The following is a 24,035-nucleotide window of genomic DNA, read 5'->3' on the forward strand; positions in this document are numbered from 1 at the left end:
GGTGGATGAGGAAAAACAGTTCAGTGATGTTTTATGACCTCTCAGAACTGCGTATACTTGTGTTGTCGTACAGAAGTTCGTTTGCATTTTTGTGGCGACGAACACGCTGAAGACGTTTCTTCATTTCCCGAAGGGTATTACCCCTTCAGAGACCCAGCCTACTTTGCAGCGTGGTGTTTGATTGTGGTCCATCGATCACCTCGAATGAGAGTGTCCGCACGTTCCAGTGTTGCAGGAGTCACAGCTGTGTGCGACCGGCCGCCACGTGGGAGAGAGGATATTTTTGCGCGACCTTTTTGCGGTGATGATAAATGCTTTGCTCTATGGCTCACTGTGCTTTTGTTCTCTGTCAGGTCCCCATAAACATTCTGAAAGCGCCTATGAATATATACGATGCCCTGGTTTTCCACCAGCAGAAACTAAATGGCAGTTCTTCGCTTGGAACGCACCTCCACTTTGAAGGCTACGTATAGCGCCGCCGCCCATGGAACTTAAGGAAACTATACGGGCAAACGCAGGAATATTCCAAGATGTCCCACAACAAATTACACATTGTTTTACACATTGTTTCAACCATAACTCGTCGAGAAAAAAATGTATTGCATTTCTTATTGAACGCTCTTCTTAATGAGATAACTGAAAATGATCTCCACCATGTGAGAGGACATGGATTCTGAAAATATCGATTGTGCGAAACCATACCTTCCGAAAGCAAAGCATCCAGGTAGTCAGGTAAAAGCAGTATTTCTTGTCTTCCGAATATCATTTGAGTCAGTGCCACAGAAACGCTTATTAACGGGAGAAAGATCATCAGAGGCATCAGGCGGAACCTCTTAAATTAAGGATTTCTTGCTAGAGTGCCCTAGGGAAGTGGGTTAGGACCCCTGCTGTTCATGATGTATATTAATGAACTAATAGACAGCATTAATAGTAGTCTCAAACCTTTTGAAGACGATGAACTGTAGTACCATGTACAGAGTCGCACTATTGTTCAGTCGGATTTTGATGAGATTTCAATGTGGTGCAAAGACAAGTCATTTTAAATGTTCAATACAATACGTACTTCGCAAAACGAAAGAACGCAGCCTCATATGAGAGCAACATCAACAAGTCATAACTGGAATCAGTGAAGTCTTACATATATCTGGATGGAACAATTTCTAAGAACACGATATGGAACGATTACATACTAGATATTACTAACAGGAGATATTGAACATATACAAATAATGCCATCACGAATGTAAACGGGTTTGGTTTTAACTCTCGAGAGAGTGTCACGGTCCTCCTCAAATACTTGAAGAAGATAGACGCCAACTATATCGCGAAAACTTTCTAAAATTTCAAGGACTAGAGCCGTAAGTGAGATATCCAGGAGCGTTATACAGCCTCCCACGTATCGCTCCCGTAGATGCCGCGCAATCAGGATTAGACTGATTAAAGCACGCAGAGAGGTATTTAAGCATTATTCCCGCGCTCCGCACAGGAATGGAACAGGAAGAGGCGCAATTTTTGGCACTGTGGGAGGAGTGTTTATACACTGAAGAGCCAAAGAAACCGGTAAACCTGCCTGATATCGTATAGGGCCCCCGCGAGCAGGCAGAAGTGCCGCAACACGACGTGGCATGGACTCGCCTAATGTCTGAGTAGTGCTGGAGGCAACTGACACCATGAATCCTGCAGGGCTGTCCATAAATCCGTAAGAGTACGAGGGGGTGCAGATCTCTTATGAACAGCGCGTTGCGAGACATCCCAGATACGATCAATAATGTTCATGTCTGTAGAGTTTGGTGACCAGCTGAAGTGTTTAAACTCACAAGAGTGTGCCTGTAGCCACAGGAGGTCGTCTCCATACCCGTACACGTCCATCCACTCGATACAATTTGAAACGAGACTGGTGCGAGCAGGCAACGTGTTTCCAGTCATCAACAGACCAATGTCGGTATTGACCGCCCCAGGCGAGGCATAAAGCTTTGTGTCGTGCAGTCATCAAGGGTACACGAGTGGGCCTTCGGCTCCGAAAGACCATATCGATGATATTTCGTCGAATAGTTCGCACGCTGACACTTGTTGATGGCCCAGCGTTGAAATCTGCAGCAAATTGCGGAAGGGTTGGACTTCTGTCACGTTGAACTTCCCTTCAGTCGTCGTTGGTCCCGTTCGTGCAGGTTCTTTCTCTGGCCGTAGCGATGCCGGAGATTTGATGTTTTACCGGGTTCCTGATATTCACGATACACTCGTGAAATGGTCGTATGGGAAAATCCCCACTTCATCGCTGCCTCGGAGATGTGTCGCATCGCTGGTGCGCCGACTGTAACACCACCACGTTCTTGTTTAACTGCCATTGTGACACCAGTAACCGATCTAAGTAATGCGCCAGGCACTCATTGTCTTATATAGGCGTTGCTGACCGCGGCGCCGTTTTCTGCCTGCTTACGTATCTCTTTATTTGAATAGGGATGCCTATACCAGTTTCTTTGACGGTTCACTGTAAGTAGATATAGAAGTACAATTCACCGCCATACAATCATACGATGGAAAATAAGGCCGATGTCACATATATAGGAGTGAAGCGTGAAATGGATCCAATTAGTGCAGATTGGCCATTTTAAACAATTTTTAATTGCCCAAGCAATTAAAACTCAGTGCACAGTAAAATTTAAACATTCCTTTGAACCATAAATGATATCTTTAGCACTACAGTTAGTGTTTGTGTACACAATAAATAACTTGATTAATCTTATAATCTTTTCAAGTCAGCTCGGTCCACCGCCACAGTACGATCAACGTAAATGGCCGCCCTAGTTGTATACAATGTAATGGTCCACGGACTCCGCCGGAAGCAGGCCCAGACAAGTAATACCAATGATTTTCACAGTAAGCTGATGTGAAAGGGAAAGTGTATTAAAACCTGATCACAGAAACCATTAATAACAACTCCCTGTCATCGTAGTACTGGCGTTTTCCTCTGTAACGCCCGTACCTTAAAACCATGAAATTAAGGATTCTCGAGTTGAAAATTAGTGTATAACAGTGCGAAGCTTAATTCCAGCTACTAAGCCAGGCACCAATGAATTAACCAACAAACTAAAATCTAAGTAATTACTAGTAGTTACAACATTCATCAAATATCAAAATCTTAAGGAAGTGGCAGCAGTAGATTTCATATTACAGACACAGTAAGCAATAGGGACTTGGAGCAGAGTAACAAACAGGTTGAGAAAAAAGCCAATGAAAGAATAGGCGCTCTCACTGAGCCTTACTACAAATAATGATACAGGCTTGATGCGACCTTATCTACAACCAAGTGCTTGCGTGCGCGCACATAGCCGGCCGCCATCGCGGCCCCAACTGCCACAGCAATTCCTAAACCCAATAAACCAGCGTAATACAAGGACGTATACAGAATCTAAACCCACTGTCTGGAAGCCCCTTCAGCAAAGACTGACGTGCGTCATAAATGGCAACCTAGCACTCAACACAAATTACTAGCGATGGATCCGCATTGATTCGAATACACAGATCGTCTAACAAGCCTAGGCAAGGTACGATAAACAGCAATAACGTTCAGCAACAATCTCACACGTACTGTTTCCACTGCATGGCCCACTATACTCCTCAGATGTGCAGCATCGGAGCTTTACACCATTAGCATGTCCGAAAGAACAGATTCCATCGGTGACCACGCAGTGTTCTAGAATGGAATGATACTTAAATGAAGACCCTACGCTGTCGACAGGTGTTGATATACGTCAACGGGGACAGTTGAAAATGTGCGCCCCGACCAGGACTCGAACCCGAGATCTCCTGCTTACATGGTAGACACTATCCATCTGAGCCATCGAGGACACAGAGGATAGCGCGACTGCAGGGACTTATCCCTTGCACGCTTCCCGTGATACCCAAATTCCAACTTAATGTCCACACACTACATTCGTAGTGCCCTGCCCATTACATTCACTACTAGCGGCAGACAATCTTACCGAGTACCGTAAGAGATCGGGCAATACGTGTGCATCCGCACAGAACAAGAAGGTCAATGGCCGGGTTCGGACATGTCCAAAAGATCAGATACCATCTTCATATAGTTAAGGCTAACCGGCCATTGTAAGCTGCGTGAAAAGGCCATTTTAGCTCCACAAAACCAGTGTTAAATATTTTGTTGAGCCTTTCCAAGAAATGCTTCCCGACAACTCTTTGTCACCTCCACATCCGTTGATTTAGTCGTGGATAGACAGCGAGGTGTGTATTACCTGAAGCGGCCGGGCTGGCCGAGCGGTTCTAGGCACCTCAGTCTGGAACGGCGCGACCACTAAGGTCGCAGGTTCGAATCCTGCCTCGGGCATGGATGTGTGTGATGTCCTTACGATAGTTAGGTTTACGTAGTTCTAAGTTCTGGGGGACTGATGGCCTCAGATGTTAAGTCCCATAGTGCTCAGAGCCATTTGAACCATTTGTTCCTCTCAGCAACTCGCACAGTATTTAGCTGTAGGTACACCCAGTGACGACACACCTCGCGATGACCACTAAAAACTTTCATTGTACGAGTATCAGGCTACTATGTATTGTATTACTACTTGAGCAATTAATTTAATTTCGCAGAGATGGTATACTTTCCAAGATTCAGTATACGGTGACGCTCGGCATAGAAATATATGACAATATGTTAAAAAACACGCCAAAAACAAAATTCGCCTATAAAAGCAATTACGTAAACCATATCGGCGAACTGTGATGGATGAATTTTTTTTTTGGTCTCCTTCTCGTTTACTTTCATTTTACAGTGTTTTTTTGTACCTGTAATTTGAATTTTGCCTTTCTTCATGCGACGATTCACCAGGGGATGCACACTCCCCTCGTATCTGTCTCCCCTCCTCCTCTCCCCGTCCCAGTAGTCATCAGAACATGGGAAACTCATACACACAGGCACATTACTAAACACACAAACCATTTTGAGACCTTTAAGTTCTAGGCCACACAGTCTGGAACCGAGCGACCGCTACGGTCGCAGGTTCGAATCCTGCCTCGGGCATGGATATGTGTGATGTCCTTAGGTTAGTTTGGTTAAAGTACTTCTAAGTTCCAGGCGACTGATGACCTCAGAAGTTAAGTCGCATAGTGCTCAGAACCATTTGAACCATTTAGACCTTGAAGTTGTGCCGAGTTGCGTTAATACTCCGGTATGCTGCTCCACAGGTGTGGGCTTACAAGACCGAGCGTCGGCGTTTCTCGTATAGATTCCATAGTTTATGTCAATCACTGAACGCTGTAATGAGGTGGACATTAAATAATTCACCTCGTCAGCGATCATTGTGTTTTGTGAAAACCGAGTAACGCTTTTTCGAGATTACTATAATGCTTTCTTTTCAAGCTGAAAGAAAGACGCGGTGACTGATCCCACTAGTCTGTAATGATAGAGGTTGACGTATTTATTGAATACTGAGAATATTTTTAATGGATGCTGAGAATATTTTTAATGCCGGCATTCCACACATAACGAGTTGTCTTCGTCCGTAACATTTTTGTGTCACTCGTGTAAACCAAATCACTGGGCGTAGAAAATTTTACTCCGACATAGCGTTGGCAGCTGATCACAAACAGCAACGAAAATACTTCCTCAAATTCTCATCCAAACAACCAAATCTATAGAAATCCTTTAATCCATATGTGGGAAACAACAAACCAGTGCTTAACATTATTGGTTAAAAGCAGTCTTGGTTGCAATTTTATTTTTTTATTTTTTAATTACGCGTTTCGCCTTTTTAGGGATCTTAAGGTTATCTTAATTTGGTATTTCTTAGAAGAATCCTTTAGTCAGTGTAGCCAAAGGGCATCGTCGAATATATCAGGCCAACATCGCCTTCGTTAAACCCAGTAAAAACTTTTCTAGTTGAACGCGAGTGACACCAAGATCTGCATAACGCGTTCCCGTTCACAGACTCACGTCCATCTAGAAATTTTTTTATTGAGTTTAACAAAGGCGATGTTGGCCTGATATATTCGACGATGCACTTTGGCTACACTGACTAAAGGATTCTTCTAAGAAATACCAAATTAAGATAACCTGAAGATGTCCAAAAAAGGCGAAACGGGTAGTTAAGAAATAAAAATCTAAAATTGCAACCAAGACTGTTTTTAACCAATAACCAAATCTATTTTAATGCTTAGCACGTCACTTTTTGCATCAGCAGCTGCATGCACCCTTTGCGGCCGCGTACGCAGGCACTTTAATAGAATGGTTTGCGGAGAGGTAAAGTTGGCAGCCCTTGACTTATTAGCTGTGGGGCTAGCCTTGCAGCTGGCTTCCCCGCGCGCCGACCCGAACGTCTGGGGCTCGCTGCTCGGGTTGGCCTTTGTTCCTGCTGACAGAGTCAGCGCAGCACCGACGCCCCTTCCTGTGGCTTGGCGCGTGCTGTGGGCATTCACAAGTGGGCTCTAGGCTTCGGCCGCTAAGCGTCTTCCTGCACTCTGCTGACCCACTGCCTCATGTCGACATCACACAGCTATAAACTGCTGCATGCATCCACACTGAGTCACCAACCACGTACTACGTGCCGTAACGGCAATTACTAGATTTTTCGTAACTCTAGTACCTCTGCTAAACTATGATGGTTGTTCCGTTTGGGGGGGCCGGGGGGGGGGGGGGGGGGCGATGTGGCCGAGCGGTTCTAGGCGCTTCAGTCTGGAACAGCGCGACCGCTACGGTCGCAGGTTCGAATCTTGCCTCGGGCATGGATGTGTGTGATGTCTGATACGTGTTACAAACCGGACACAATAGGAAGGACCAGGCCCCTTTGCTTTTGTCTTTAATTACTAGTTTATTGCTCCCAGTAAATGTTAACATAAGCAGTGACAAAGCTTAGTTCTCTTAAGGGTTTCTGTTGGCAACAAATTTTAAAGAGGCAATGTAAGGTTTATATCAATTTAGCTCAAACACGTAGCTAGTGATTGAATCACGACACAGACACTTCCACAATTTCTGCAACAAAGAAATAGCGTGAATTTGTACTCACGGTAACCAACTAATAGACAGCCTTGCCATTGAATACTTAGTAGGCCATTTGGAACGAATTAGCAACACCCAGCAGCTAGGGGACTTAATACCAACAGTCTTTAAATGTCTTGCTCCCCATTAATTAAACAAACTTACAGTAATTAAATGAATAACAAATCAAACACACTACGCTCCACTCAAACTCTTCAGTGGAAGCCAAGCCAAAATGAAGATGCCATTAACTGACTAGCACTGAAGTCACACTAAAGCTCATCTCTGTGTTCCCAGACACACATGGGGCAAACTTATACAAGACAACATTTTGAAGGGAGCACATCAGTAAAACGGGTAGTGGAGCTAACTCGTGCCACTGAAAATTAAGGTACTAGCCCGGGGCACAAGGTGGTATACAGTGAGGTTGCCTTAGTGCGCTCTAAAATATTAGTTCAAATGGCCAATTCAAAATTAAGTACACATAAACCAGCATTAATTAACGAGGCGTGACACCAGGTCGCTCCAAGGGATGACAACATTTAATTGAAAAGACGAATGCCGGAGGCGGCAGTAACATCAAACACCTTCTCCGGGTTTTGACCAGAAGTCACTTCCCGCTATACAAGTAAACATTTAACCAAGCACAAGGAAAGAACCTCAAATTCAAATAAAACCCCCAAAAGATTATAAAGGACAGGGAACCCCAACTATTTAAATTTAAAAGAATTAGTTCTCCCCAGAGACTGTGTAAACGCTAAGGCCACACTTAAAAGGCCACCAAAACTGGTTACAAAAGTCTTATACATTTGCTCCTTTTCTTTAAAAGAAACACAAGGCTGCTTAACTTCTGCTGGACGTCCGGTATGGCTCGTGTATGATACACCAGGCAGCAACCCTATCTAGGTGGTCGCAAGGCACGGCGAGCAAAATCAGGAGAGCAAACAGGCAGGCAGCCAACACATTTCCTCCATCCTGAACCGGCAGACCGCGTACAACCAACTCCACATGTACGTGTTTGCATCCCACCTCGTACCTCGCGGCTTCTCAGCAGGTAGCCGGAGCAAACGTCAACTGCCACTCGCCCCGCGAATGCGGAAAACAACGAGGCAAGCAGAGATAAGAAACATCGAAGGATCGATAATGCACATCCAAGAGAGTGGCGCGCCAGTAACGAGCGCGACGGCTCAATGTCCTTAGGTTAGTTAGGTTTAAGTAGTTCTAAGTTCTAGACCCTTGGTCTAGGGGTAGCGTCTTTGATTCAAAATCAAAACGTCTTCGGTCCCGGGTTCGATCCCCGCCACTGTCTAAATTTTGATCAATAATCAGCATTGGCGGCCGAAGACTTCCGGCATAAGAAGTGAGCCTCATTCTGCCAACGGTTTTGTCAAAGAGGGCGGAGGAGCGGATAGAGGTTCAGGGCACTCTCTTGTCCTAGGGGTGGGAAATTGTCTCTAAAGGCGGAAGAATCAGCAATGATCAACGACATGAGGATGCAGAAGGCAATGGAAACCACTGCATTAAAGACACGTAACGTGTATCCACAGGACATGTGGCCTGTAGTTGAAGAAGTGTCATGATGATCTCTCCATTGGCAAAAGATTCGGGAGTAGTCCCCCATTCGGATCTCCGGGAGGGGAGTGCCAAGGGGGAGGTTACCATGAGAAAAAGATTGAATAATCATCGAAAGGATAATGTTCTACGAGTCGGGACGTGGAATGTCAGAAGCTTGAACGTGATAGGGAAACTAGAAAATCTGAAAAGAGAAATGCAAAGGCTCAATCTATATATAGTAGGGGTCAGTGAAGTGAAGTGGAAGGAAGACAAGGATTTCTGGTCAGATGAGTATCAACAGCAGCAGAAAATGGTATAACAGGTGTAGGATTCGTTATGAATAGGGAGGTATGGCAGAGGGTGTGTTACTGTGAACAGTTCAGTGACTGGGTTGTTCTGATCAGAATCGACAGCAGACCAACACCGACAACGATAGTTCAGGTATACATGCCGAGAAAGTGTATGAGGATATTGAAAGGGTAATGCAGTATGTAAAGGGGGACGAAAATCTAATAGTCATGGGCGACTGGAATGCAGTTGTAGGGGAAGAAGAAAAGGTTACACGAGAATATGAGCTTGGGACAAGGAATGAAAGAGGAGAAAGGCTAATTGAGTTCTGTAACAAGTTTCAGCTAGTAATAGCGAATACCCTGTTCAAGAATCACAAGAGGACGAGGTATACTTGGAAAAGGCCGAGAGATACGGGAAGATTTCAATTAGATTACATCATGGTCAGACAGAGATTCCGAAATCAGATACTGGATTGTAAGGCGTACCCAGGAGCAGATATAGACTCAGATCACAATATAGTAGTGATGAAGAGTAGGCTGAAGTTCAAGACATTAGTGAGGAAGAATCACTACGCTAAGAAGTGGGATACGGAAGTTCTAAGGAATGACGAGATACGTTTGAAGTTCTCTAACGCTATAGATACAGCAATAAGGAATAGCGCAGTAGGCAACACAGTTGAAGAGGAATGGACGTCTCTAAAAAGGGCCATCACAGAAGTTGGGAAGGAAAACATAGGTACAAAGAAGGTAGCTGCGAAGAAACCATGGGTAACAGAAGAAATACTTCAGTTGATTGATGAAAGGAGGAAGAACAAACATGTTCCGGGAAAATCAGGAATACAGTAATACAAGTCGCTGAGGAATGAAATAAATAGGAAGTGCAGGAAAGCTAAGACGAAATGGCTGCAGGAAAAATGTGAAGACATCGAAAAAGATATGATTGTCGGAAGGACAGACTCAGCATACAGGAAAGTCAAAACAACCTTTGGTGACATTAAAAGCAACGGTGGTAACATTAAGAGTGCAACGGGAATTCCACTGTTAAATGCAGAGGAGAGAGCAGATAGGTGTAAAGAATACATTGAGAGCCTCTATGAGGGTGAAGATTTGTCTGATGTGATAGAAGAAGAAACATGAGTCGATTTAGAAGAGATAGGGGATCCAGTATTAGAATCGGAATTTAAAAGAGCTTTGGAGGATTTACGGTCAAATAAGGCAGAAGTAGGGGAAGTGGCAACAAAACGACTATTCACGTTGGTGTGTAGAATATATGAGTCTGGCGACATACCATCTGACTTTCGGAAAAGCATCATCCACACAATTCCGAAAACGGCAAGAGCTGACAAGTGCGAGAATTATCACACACTCAGCTTAACAGCTCATGCATCGAAGCTGCTTACAAGAATAATATACAGAAGAATGGAAAAGAAAATTGAGAATGCGCTAGGTGACGGTCAGTTTGGCTTTAGGAAAAGTAAAGGCACGAGAGAGGCAATTCTGACGTTACGGCTAATAATGGAAGCAAGGCTAAAGAAAAATCAAGACACGTTCATAGGATTTGTCGACCTGGAAAAAGCGCTCGACAATATAAAATGGTGCAAGCTGTTCGAGATTCTGAAAAAAGTAGGGGTAAGCTATAGGGAGAGACGGGTCGTATACAATATGTACAACAACCAAGAGGGAATAATAAGAGTGGACGATCAAGAACGAAGTGCTCGTATTAAGAAGGGTGTAAGACAAGGCTGTAGCCTTTCGCCCCTACTCTTCAATCTGCACATCGAGGAAGCAGTGATGGAAACAAAAGAAAGGTTCAGGAGTGGAATTAAAATACAAGGTGAAAGGATATCAATGATACGATTCGCTGATGACATTGCTATCCTGAGTGAAAGTGAAGAAGAATTAAATGATCTGCTGAACGGAATGAACAGTCTAATGAGTACACAGTATGGTTTGAGAGTAAATCGGAGAAAGACGAAGATAATGAGAAGTAGTATAAATGAGAACAGCGAGAAACTTAACATCAGGATTGATGGTCACGAAGGCAATGAATTTAAGGAATTCTGCTACCTAGGCAGTACAATAACCAATGACGGACGGAGCAAGGAGGACATCAAAAGCAGACTCGCTATGGCAAAAAAGGCATTTCTGGCCAAGAGAAGTCTATTAATATCAAATACCGGCCTTAATTTGAGGAAGAAATTTCTGAGGATGTACGTCTGGAGTACAGCATTGTATGGTAGTGAAACATGGACTGTGGGAAAACCGGAACAGAAGAGAATCGAAGCATTTGAGATGTGGTGCTATAGACGAATGTTGAAAATTAGGTGGACTGATAAGGTAAGGAATGAGGAGGTTCTACGCAGAATCGGAGAGGAAAGGAATATGTGGAAAACACTGATAAGGAGAAGAGACAGGATGATAGGACATCTGCTAAGACATGAGGGAATGACTTCCATGGTACTAGAGGGAGCTGTAGAGGGCAAAAACTGTAGAGGAAGACAGAGATTGGAATACGTCAAGCAAATAATTGAGGACGTAGGTTGCAAGTGATACTCTGAGATGAAGAGGTTAGCACAGGAAAGGAATTCGTGGCGGGCCGCATCAAACCTGTCAGTAGACTCATAGCGCTCAGATCCGTTTGAACCATTTGATTGTGTGTGTGTGTGTTACGTTCAGTAGTACATAACTAATATTTTTCGTATCGTGTTCTGTGATATTGACTTCATAGCTGAGCTTAACACCTAAAGTTCGTGGTGCAATCAGCAATCGAATCAAGGATGCTGTTATCTTCTACAAAACTTTGCGGTTGTTTGTATGCAACATTCATCGTCATTTGGAAACCAAGTTAAATTAAAGGACCCTCTTTAGCTGTCAAACTGGAAGATCCTCCCTCCCCTTATTCGAACATTGCTTCGCCGACTGCTGTACTATGATGTTCAACCCAGTTTTCGAGTTGTGAGTGCTTGATGTTTGTTTATTTAAATTATCCGTGTGAGAGCAGACCGACAGCGATTGCTTATTATTACAAAACAGTTTGTTTATTATTATGAAACAATTTTATTTTCAATCACAACTGCAAACAACTTTTCCATCTATTATCAGTGCGGTTTCAACATTTAAGTCATTTTTTTATAGCCAGTCCTATTGAGGCTCTTGATCCGTCTAGCGACATTGTCTTCCAGTTACGTTCCGCGGCTGCGCACGGAACTAATTGTCGACTTTAAGATTGATTCCATTATCCTCTCAAGCATGTCAGCTTGCATATGACACTTGTTATAATGTTTACTGGTTTTTAGGGACGCGCAAACCGTGAAGTCGAAAGATCAGCAAAAACTTTTGAAGAGAGTAGTCGTTTTAACAGTGAGAATTGACTCATGCACATGGCCCTGCTTTCGAAGAGCTACCCTGCACTGAATTTCCATGGAATGTGTAGATTAGATCTCTAACACTCGCAACTAATTACACCGACTAAACACGTTGATTTTCTAGGAAATCTTACGTAAGACGTCAAATCACGTGATTGTACTGGCAATCCGGCTGATGTGGAAAATGTTAAGTGAGATTAGTGAGCGTTCCTAGCGGCTCTAGGCGCTACAGTCTGGAACCGCGCGACCGCTACGGTCTCAGGTTCTAATCCTGCCTCGGGCATGGCTGTGTGTGATGTCATTAGATTAGTTAGGTTTAAGTAGTTCTAAGTTCTAGGGGACTGATGACCTCAGCAGTTAAGTCCCATAGTGCTCAGAGCCATTTGAACCTTTTGAACCTAAGATTGTTCCTGATTCGAAGTTAAGAGAAGGAAGCGTTATAGTATTTAAACTTGAGGCGTTTTGCTCGTAGCGCCATATGTTTAAATATCTGAAACAATCAGGCGGAGCTGTTCCGACAGTAACCGGACGTTCACACATGCAAGTTAAATTTTGCACAAAACTGTGCTATAAGAACCCTCCCATTCATAAAATAAATTTAACGGAATGTTTTTTCTAATGCTAAATACATAAAATCGACTGGCCAGCTCTTAGCCTTGACGCTTTTCCACTGTTGTGCCAAAGCAGGAATTTTTAATAACTGGTTGAAATGGATGAGTATGAGGCACTTGCTCATACTGCATTTGGAGAAGACACACACACACACACACACACACACACACACACACACACCTGCATTGACAATGTTTCAACAGAGCCTTTAAAATCAAAGAATTCAGCTGTGTGCATTGGAATTACATGCAGTAAGCTCATAGCTTTTGCTGAGGAACTCCTGAGGGAAGCACTGCTTGGCTGAAAGACCCCGTAGTCCCTAGTAATGAACATTTGAATCATTTTCTCCGTGATTTCACATTTGGAACAAGTCTAGGGACGTGCAGTAGAGTACAGAGAACACAGTAGCAATGAAAAAACGTTTTTGAAAGGAAAAAGATGGCGCTTAGTGCGTATACTATTTCCAGTCTTAACATATGGACATGTGTTTTCAGACAGTGGTACCTAACATAGAAACATGTTGCCGTGCACTTGCTGGTCTCTCAAAGGACTGTCGTGTGTCGTCTACGAAAGCCGAGCTAAGTAAGAGAGATTAGAATTTAACGAATATCAATTTCATCACTGAGATGGAGAGGGAACAAAACCCAGCTTAGTCCTCGTAATAATGCATCTTGCAACTATTGCGAGGTGGGGACCTGCTCCTTCCTAGCTATGCGCCACACCTCTCGCACAGATTTCCTGAGCCCTACGCGAAAAGCGGGAAGTCGTGACTGGTGTGTGTGGAACGTTGCATTTTGTTATACTTTCCAATACGGGCTACTCCATCATGAAATCAATTTACGTCAATAAGGAGTGTATACACGACTTTGAACCTGTGGTACTCTGAACCATTAGGCACAGGCTGGATTTCGTATCATACAGGATGTAGCGAGAGGCACGTCACGACTTCTGCTCCATGTAACTCGACTTGATAATAACTTAGAGAAAAAAAAAGTAAACTTCGTCTGATGTACCAACCTATAAAAGTTTTTTTTCTGGTTCTTTAATCCAGTTCTACTTGCGCTCCATTTGTGACACGTAAATATATAGTCTGTTTTCAAACTCGGTGGAAACCCATTCTCACGTGTCAACGCCAGCTGTCTCAATAACTGCCGTTATTCTTGCCTTCTAATCAGTAAGATCATGCACAGGCTTGTCTTCTGGTTTGATTTCCTATTGCAATTGTAGTCTGTACGGAAAATGATGAGGCACTGCAGGAGTGTGCGGTGCACTGCCGTACGAGGCATTCGCAGTTCTTTTCATGCCTTGCGAAAAGACTTGTGTGAACGCTGGAAAGCCTTTGAATTCTCTCCGTATCTTCGTCACTTCTCATTGGTGCCTACGCGTTACTTTGAAACCACAGTCCCTGTTTCCGATGAAAGGTCCTGTGACGGTATCTTGTGGATGGTAGTTTCCCGTATCGTGTTCTGGAACTTCTCTGAACTTGGATGTCTGACTTCATTTCAATAAACCTAGCTACACATTGTGCCTTTTCCGTGCAACAACAAAGAAAAAACTTTTTTCGCCCTTGTGTTCCCCGTCTCACCTGGAAAGCCAAAAATTCATTACCTTATATAAAAAAAAATTCAGTTGGTGCATCAATCTTAATTTTTTCTTGTAAGGCAATTAAAAGTCGAGTTACATGAGATAATGCTGTTAAGTACTTCACGAAACTACGTAGGCTTCGGCGGCCGGGGTCATGACGATCAACTTTCTTCTAGGCAGTGTACGGTGTCGTAATATAAAATACTGTAGTTATAAATTGTAAAACCAATAACTGATACTCACAATATCAAAGAACAGTTGAGAGACTTACACCAAACGTTTCCCACCAAGATTTTAAGGAAGGCGACCAAGTCCAACCCAAATAAAACAAGGCAAGAAGACAAGGAAGAGAACCTTTCGCTAGTGCACGCACCGTATGTGAATGGCGTCAGTGAGCGGCTAAGAAACGTCCTCCGCCGACGACGTTACAATCCGATTTTGCTCAGCATCAGGGGTACAGTCAACAAACTAAATACTGCAGGAATATATGAACTACTGCGTGAGTGCGGATGTGCGTACATAGTGAAGACAGGGAGGCAAGTTAGCACACGAGAAGCAGAACGTGAACGCTGTGTGCGATTAGCGGAGCACAATACAGTAAACCGGCGATAGCGGAACACCGCCATGGCTCTGGACAGCCTGTCTCGTTCCAGGCAGCCCATGTGCTGGCGAAAGAGTCGTGGACACACCAGCGTAAAATTCTAGAGGCAATTGCAATTACTACGCAGCCTCACAACATCAGTAAAGGGGACGACTACAAACTTCCGGCGTCCTGGCTGGCCCCTATCCCAGTCCTATCTATCGCGAGCGGTCGCGGGGCAGTAGCCTCAGAGGGTACGGACACGACTGCCCAAACAGCTGTACGGACTGTGCATCCCCGCGCACACCAGGAACAAAACATGTCCACCAAACACCAAGCGCTGATTTGCAGACTGTGGCCAATCACTGACAAGCCGGCTAGCCCACGAGTAACTTCGCCTCCCCCCCCCCCCCCCCCCCCCCCCCGCGCCTCTCCCCTTTCGTCATGACTAGGCTATTACACTGAAGAGCCAAAGAAACGGGTACACCTGCCTAATGCCGGAGGGAACTGACGCCATGAATCCTGCAGGGCTGTACATCAGTCCGTAAGAGTCCGAGGGGGTGAAGATCCCTCTGAACAGCATGTTGCAAAGCATCCTGGATATGCTCAATAATGTTCATGTCTGTGGAGTTTGGTGACCAGCTGAAGTGTTTAATTAATAATTCAAAAACAACTGTCGTTATTTAGACAGGAGTGACACCACCAGCAGTCGACCAATGGCGTAAACGCCCAGAAGATGACCCCAACGTCGGGTTGAAACCGGTTGGCGATAATAATAATAATAATAATAATAATAATAAATGCGATTAAGACTGTTTTTGAATCATTGATTAATCATACTAATCGCTGCTTCTCTCCACAATCATGTTGGCCAAAAATGGAAGTGTTGCTGGAGCCACTCTATAGCAATTCTGGACGTGTGGGGTGTCGCATTGTCCTGCTGGAATTGCCGAAGTTCGTCGGAATGCAGAATGGACAAGAATGGATGCAGGTGATCAGACCGTATGCTTACGTACGTGTCTCCTGTCAGAGTCGTATGTAGACTTTTCAGGGATCCCATATCAGTCCAACTGCACACGCCCCACACCATTACAGAGCCTCCACCAGCTTGAACAGTCCCTCGCTGACATGCAGATTCATGAAGTTGTCTCCATACCCGTACACGTCCATCCGCTCGATACAATCCAAAACAAGAGTGGTCCGAGCAGGCAACATGTTTCTAGTCATCAGCAGTCCAATGTCATTCTTGAGCCCAGGAGTAAAGCTTTGTGTCGTGCAGTCATCAAGGCTCGGAAAGGCCATATCGATGATGTTTCGTTGAATGGTTCGCACGCTGACATATGTTGATGGTCCAGCATCGAAATCTGCAGCAATTTGAGGATGGATTGCACTTCTAATACGTTGAATGATTCTTTTCAGTCCTCGTTGGTCTCACTCTTACAGGATCTTTTTCCGGCCGCAGCGATGTTGGAGATTTGAAATTTTACCGGATTCCTGATATTCACTTGTGAAATGGTCGTACGGGAAAATCCAAACTTCATCGCAACACTGGGAGATGCTGTGTCCAATCGCTCGTGCGCCGACTATAACACCACATTCAAGCTCATTTGTATCTTTATAACCCGCATTGTAGCAGCAGTAACCGACCTAATAACTGCGGTGGACACTTGTTGTCGTCTATAGGCGTTGCTGACCGCAGCGCCGTATTCTACCTGTTTACATATCTCTGTGTGCCCATACCAGTTTCTTTGGCGCTTCAGTGTATGTTCTAGGGCCAATAAGTTTACACAAATATGACGTATTGAGACCAGTCGTCTGCAATAAATAGAGCCATCTCTCCTCCACCAAAACCAGTTTTGCCCTGAGGAAGGACGTTGTAATACGGTCGAAACGTTGGTTTATAACTGAAGTGTTTTATACAGTGAGGCGGTACGAGATACAGAAGAATTTTAATCATCAGTGTTAGGGATATTTTGTACTTTCTGGAAGACAGTGTCTCAGGTTACCCAAAAGTTGATGCAGTACATCGATAACTTATTAACCGACTTAAATCCACCCGATCATGGAAATATAAAACCGCGAAACGCGGAATAATACATTTGAGTGCTTAACAGTTATTTGTGTTTGTATTGATTTTCATGACGGTCACGTTCAAGCCTAAGCTACTATTTACGCATTTGAAGATTTCTGTGTCTTATAAGTGTCGGTGTGAATTGATTTTGGGAAGAGGTGTAAAGTTTAACTAGAGTGATCTGAGAGTGATTTCGTCGTGGTTGATCCTACTCGCCCGAGTGGCGACAAAGCAGCGCCGGGACTTTTGTGGGCATTGTTCGCAGTGTTCGGCGCGCAGAGCAGCGAGGCGCCTCGTGTACCGAGGCAGCACTCGTTCGGCTGGCGTGATACCGCGGGACGCGAATTCTCCGGTGTCAGAGAGTAATATGCGGCCTTAATGAAAAGTTCCGGCGCGACCGCAGCGCACCGGCCGCGGCACGGCTCCGCGCGCAACTTGCCGGTGATTGGCTTTCTCCAGCCAACTCCCATAATATCGCCGGAGGCATCTCAGGAACGCTACTCGCCGCCCTGACAAAATGTACCCAGCGGTGCTGTCTACCAGCCGAGCGCATTCGTTGCAGAATGTTTTAAAAGAAGTGTTTCGAAACTAAGACTTTTCTTTCGGACTCATTCCTGTCTCCCTAATATGCCTTTATGTAGATATTCTCCTTTGGGAACAACGTAAATAAGCGCATTGCGCGAAAAGCCTCCCCCAGGAAACTTGCGCTGTTCCCGTGTTCTGCCCCAAGTCTGGGTGAGGAAGATAAGTATGTATGCCCTATCCAGCTGTAATCGATCGTTGATAATTAGAGCCTGTAGAGGTAAGAAATTACAAGGGTGTGATTGCTACGTTTCAGCCGCTGTTCTGAATAGTCTTAAGACATTTGCTTAGGAATAAGATCGAATTATTCATGAAGATATATCTACATCTGCTTACATACTGCCGGCCGGAATGGTTTTGTCTCAAGAGAGTACCGCGAGAGAGATTAAATCAACGTTGCATTAAGTCAAGCCGGCCGGTGTGGCCGAGCGGTTCTAGGCGCTACAGTCTGGAACACGCGCGACCGCTACGGTCGCAGGTTGGAATCCTGCCTCGGGCATGGATGTGTGTGATGCTCTTAGGTTAGGTTTAAGTAGTTCCTAGTTCTGGGGGACTGATGACCTCAGAAGTTAAGTCCCATAATGCTCAGAGCCATTTGAACCATTTTTTGCGCTTACAAACTCCGCAAGCCAGCGTATAGTATTTGTCGAAGGCTAGCCCGTGCTACTGATAGCCAATCTGCTCACAAGTAGAGCGAGGGAACAATGACTGTGTATAAGCTTACGAACGAGCTCCAGTTTGTCGTATCTTCAAGGTCCTCACACGAAGTGTATGTTGGCGGCAGCTTCAAATGCTGCTTCTGTGTGTTTTCCCAGTAATGTTTCTTGAAAAGAGTGTCACGTACCCTTCAGAGATTCCCATTTGAGTTGGTGGACGTGGGGAGAGAGATGGCGGAGTTTTGAAATTTGTAAGAATTGGTGTCATGAACTGATATATATATTATCACTAGTGAGGTAAATGTATTGTTTGTTCTCTATTAAAATCTTTCACTTGCTAACTATGCCTATCAGTAGTTAGTGCCTTCAGTAGTTTGAATCTTTTATTTAGCTGGCAGTAGTGGCGCTCGCTGTATTTCAGTAGCTTGAGTAACGAAGATTTTTGTGAGGTAAGTGATTTGTGAAACGTATAGGTTAATGCTAGTCAGAGCCATTTCTTTCCTAGGGATTTTTGGAAGTCAGATTGCGTTGCGCTAAAGATATTGTGTGTCAGTTTAAGCACAGTCTTGTATAAATTTTTCCAAGGGGACGTTTCAGAGTTTCCGAAGCATCTCCGCAATTCTTGCCTGTTGTTCGAACCTACCGGTAAGAAATCTAGCGGCTTGCTTCTGAATTGCTTCTATGTCTTCCTTTAATCCGATCTGGTGCGGATCTCAAATACTCGTGTCCTATATGCGGTCTTCTTTACAGGTGAAACGCACTTCCATAAAATCATCCCAGTAAACCGAAGTCGACCAAATGCCTTCCCTACTACACCTTACTTTCTCATTCCATTTCATATTGCTTTGCAATGTTACGCCTAGATATTTAATCGATGTGACTTGTGTCAAGTAGCAAACTTCTAATACTATATTAGAATATCATGAGTTTGTTGTTCTCACTCATCCGTATTAACATTCGTTTTTCTACATTTAGAGCTAGTTGTCATTCTGGGAGGACTTTACTACAAGGATACAGGAAGACTGTCAGGGAAGTAGAAAATCGCTATACAAAGTACTGAGGAGTAAATGAAATGATTATGTAAATATCCTTGAAATGGAAACAAGTGACGCTAATTTAATACAAACGAAGACTCATTAACATAGCGTGAGTAAGAAACAACATTAAAGAGCATACGGAATCGAAAGTCGACAGGCTATGATGATCTCAGCTCAGACATGGGAAAGGCAGATGGAATATTAGGCTTAAATTGGATGTATAGAATTATATCAGTGATTTGGGAAGAAAACAAAATCCCATCAAACTCGAGTAAAGGAGTCTCGTCCCTCTGTTCAAAAAGAGCAGTCGACGAAAATGTGGAAATTACAGAGGCATCACGCTGCTGTCACACATCTTGAAGTTGTTAGAAAAGATAATAGAAATCAGACTTAAAAAGACAGTAAAACTTCTCCGTGAGGAAGAACAACATGGATTTAGGAAAGACCGTGGTACTACGGGTCTTATTTTCGCAGTAGGAATGCTGACAGGAAAGTACTGGGAATATGGAAGTAATCTTCTGATTGTATTTGTGGACATCGAAAAAGATTATGACAGTGTTGATCGAAACTAGACATGGAAATGTTTGAAAGGCCTAAAGGTGTCAAAGCACCTAATTGATAAAGTCAAGATGCTGTACCAAAAGTGTTACAGCTGTATCCAGATAGGCAAAGTACGATCAGAGTGGTTTGAAGCAAAGAGAGGTGCCCAACAAGGTTACTCCTGTTTGTAATAGTAATGGACAAGATCATAAAAACCCTCAAGAAAATAGACAGCGAACCAAATACCCTGGTTTTTGTTGATGATTTGATAGTTTAGGGAGAGACAGAAGCTAAAGCACAGAAGAAAGTCGGTGATTGGAAAAACGCATCGAAAAATTTCGGAGTAAGAGTAAGTAAAATAAAGACAGTACAAATGATCATCAATAGGAAAGGAACAGCCTCAAATAAAGTTTCTAGGAGTCAAAGTATGTTTCTTATTTCAAGTAGCTAGGAAGCATGATCTCAAAAGGCAACACCATTAAGAAAGCAAGAAGTACTCAGCAGGACACAGAAAGCATCCTATTTTTCATTCAAATCAGTCATCTTCTCTGTCCTTACGTATGGTTTAGAAACATGTACGCTACTAATCAAAGGCCTCAGCAGAATACAGGCGTCAAAAATGAGATTCAAGAGAACTGCAAGCGACAAAATCATAAATGAAATGAATAGAGAAGTAGCTGGTATTGAGGTTCCTGTTACCAGTGTCACAAGGAAACGCATGCGTCAGTTGTATGGGCATGCAGAGAGAATGAACAGCAGAAGACCTGCCAAAAAGCATTTCATCCTGAACCTCGTAGGAAAAGACCACGGGGAAGACGAAGAAAACGCTGGATAGAGACTGTAAGATCAGATGTGGAGAAGAAAGGACACAAATGGAAAGTTGTCCTGGAACGGGAAATGATGAGAGAAGGAGATGGCGGGCGCTTGTAGACCCGAGAAACTGGAGTAGGAAAACGATGGTGCTGAGGTCACTCATCGCACGTAGTAGAAATTTTGTGTGAGTCGTATACTCCTACAGTCACTCAATTACTAGACCTTCCCATACACCACGGTATCAACAGAAAACACCCGCGGACTGCTGCTTACCCTGTCCGCCACATCATCAGCGGTCCTATCACATTTCACCACAGGGGCCCTCTGACGATGTGTAGAAGAAAGGACAATCAGTTGGTCACCGAAAATGTTGTAAACATTCTGATTATGTTTACGCTAATACGAAGGATTATGCCACGTCGCGGTACGAAGCACATCCCAGTAACATTACAGAACCACTGTGTGTCAAACGCCTCCGTGAACCGTTGGAGCACTCCATGCGTTGCATAATTTGAAGGCAATATCACGACTCATTGGGCTGTACTACACGCCTTCACTCAGCTGTTATCCAGTTCTTTTGTCGATTGGCCCATGTAAGACGTGCAGCTCTCTTTGCTGCTTTCTGCGAAGATCCGACTCCACAAATCTACCTGCACGCTGTTCCCTTCGTACAGTTCTCTCGTAAACAGGTTGAAATGGTCCTGCATCCACCATCAGCAGCAGTTACTGCGGGGTTTGAACCTGATTGCAATTCATAAAATGTGACACTGTCTGTTAGGATAGAATCATTTTACGACCACTGTTCTTGGACCGTGTGAAGTGGCTGCGAATTGTACACCATTTCTTGTAAACACTTTGGACAGTCCGCATTATTACACCAATGAATCGGCGCTCTCGTGGGCACTTCCAAACACGATAGCCTCTTTTTACTGTTTACACACGTGCCCACGTCGACACCCCTTCCTGCGCTTATTCCATACAACCGACTGGCACATACGAGTGTGGTTTGTCAAGTCTGGTAAAAAAATAAAAGCGAGAAATGTTTGTTTGGTAAACAACTCACCTTACTTCTCGACATAGTTTCCTTTGAGAAACATACACTCGTTCCAGCGGTCATCGTCTCTCTGTTCAAAAGGAGCAGTTGTAGAAAATGTGGGAATTACAGAGGCATCGCGCTGCTGTCACACACCTTGAAGTTGCTAGAAAAGGTCATAGAAATGAGAAAGACAGTGGAACTTCTGCGTGAGGAAGAACCACAGGCACTTAACAAAGACCGAGGTACTATGGGTCCGACTGTTTTATCCCGTCGGAAAAATAGGTTCTATCAGACTCAGCCAAATACTCTCTGACTGCAAATATCACTTCCTCATTTGATGAAAATTTCTTGCCAGGGAGCCAAAGTTTCAGGTTATGGACGAGGAAGAAGTCACAAGGACTAACTCAGGTGAATAGGGTGGCTGTGTAACCAATTCGAAGCTCAGTTCATGTACTTTCCCCATTGTCATCGCTGATGTGTGGGATGGTAATTACCCAGGTGAAAGAACACTTTTTTGCGTGCCGACCTTGGTCTTTTTTTTCAGTAAACGCAGGTTTCAGACGATCCTACAATGAAGCATAATAGGGCTTAGTTATGGCTATGCCTTTCTCCAAGTAATCTATGAGGCTTATTCCTTGGGAATCCAAAAAACCGTGCCCATGACCGTAACAGATGACAAAATGGCTTTTGCCCTCTTCGGTAGACTTTCACCAGCCTTTGTCCATTGTTTCGACTACTGTTTTGGCTGTGGTGTGTAATGGTGGATCCAGGTTACATGAACAATGAACAATCACAAATCAGCGCAAAAAGTCTTGCTGATTGCTATCAAATATCGCCAGACATTGTGTCGAAATGCTGTGCCGGATGCGCTTCTGTGCATTCACTCATTTGAGACGCCTCCAGTCTGGGAAATCTCACGAATTTTTATTCAACGCTCTTGCATTACCATATCATAGATTTAACAATGGTTTCCTATGCAATGAGCTCAGCTGGCCGGCCGGAGCGCGCTTCGCTTCGGTGCTTTTCCGACCACGGTTAAAGTCATTAATCCAAAAGTAAATGGTTGTCAATGATACTGCGGAGTGCACCCCGTCTTCAGGCCACAAGTGGCCCATCGGGACCATCCGACCGCCGTGTCATCCTGGGCTGAGGATGCGGAAGGAGGGGCGTGTGGTCAGCACAGCGCTCTCCCGGTCGTTATGATGGTTTTCTTTGACCGGAGCCGCTACTATTCGGTCGAGTAGCTTCTCAGGTGGCATCACGAGGCTGAGTACACCCCGAAAAACGGCAACAGCTCATGGCGGCCCGCATGGTCACCCATCCAAGTGCCGACCACGCCCGACAGCGCTCAACTTCGGTGATCTGACGGGAACCGGTGTATCCACTACCGTAAGGCCGTTGCCTAACATCAAATGAAAATGTAATATAACAGTATAAAAATCGGTTTTCTTCATTTTCAATCACAGTCAACACATTGACAAATTCAGACAGCTGTCAACAAAGAACTGTACGCTGTACATAGTTGAGTTTCTTTATACAATCCTTGTAATTATTAAGCTTACCATTTATGAACGTGCAACAAAGATGTTTCATCCTTTCGTGGAAATACGCCAGATTTACCAAACCCACACCACTTCCTTCCATGTCTTCCAGCCAGCGGTTGGTACCAGTTTTAGGGCGCCTACAGCCCTCCATAGCGACCATTGTGCTCTCTTTAGAGGGTGACCAATCTTCCGTGCGGTGAGAGTGGGTGTTATTGTATTCCATTGGTAACTCAGTCGCACAAAAAATGAGCCTGACAAATTTACATTAAAAAAATAAGTCCAAAATGAACCAGAGGTACAATCTCGGAAGCCACGGTGTACGGAGTGTGATCTGGGGGAGCGTGGTGGTCCGCGCCGGGCTCGGCTGGGAGTCGGCGATGTTGCAGAGTGCGGCTGGATTATTCCGGGCCGGCTTAAGAAAGGCCGCGTTTAGCGTGCGGCCTGTTGCCTGAATAATTCGCGCCGCCGCTCAGCATCGACCGTTGTACGGGCGCGTCGGGACCTTGCCGCGCTGTGCTGTCTGCTCACAGGGAATAGCGAATCTGAAAGCCGGCTCGCCGATGCTGCCAAAGTAGCCGCGGCTGCAGATATCCGATTTGCGTGCGGCCCCCACTTAAAACGCTTCCTCGCTTCACTCGCTCGCTCATACGGCTGATTACATTGATCCCGGTACGATTTCACTTCTGGTTTCTGATCAGAACAATTTGCAAACTTTAGCACTGGCCATTTTCGGCGTAGTTTTCGTCAAATACACTCGTAATCGAGAAAAAGAAATGCAGCATAATT

The 24,035-nt window shown here is 44.5% G+C and overlaps 1 protein-coding gene and 1 pseudogene across 7 annotated transcripts in view; one reads left to right on the forward strand and one right to left on the reverse strand.

The window, feature by feature from the left end:
- Window positions 1-24,035, forward strand: part of LOC126272780 (protein sidekick) — a 614,097-nt gene that overhangs the window by 363,025 nt on the left and 227,037 nt on the right. The window lies entirely within an intron of this gene.
- Window positions 22,991-23,108, reverse strand: LOC126291480 (5S ribosomal RNA; annotated as a pseudogene).

The sequence above is a fragment of the Schistocerca gregaria genome, chromosome 1 (assembly GCF_023897955.1).
Source record: "Schistocerca gregaria isolate iqSchGreg1 chromosome 1, iqSchGreg1.2, whole genome shotgun sequence".
Classification (NCBI taxonomy): Eukaryota; Metazoa; Arthropoda; class Insecta; order Orthoptera; family Acrididae; genus Schistocerca; species Schistocerca gregaria.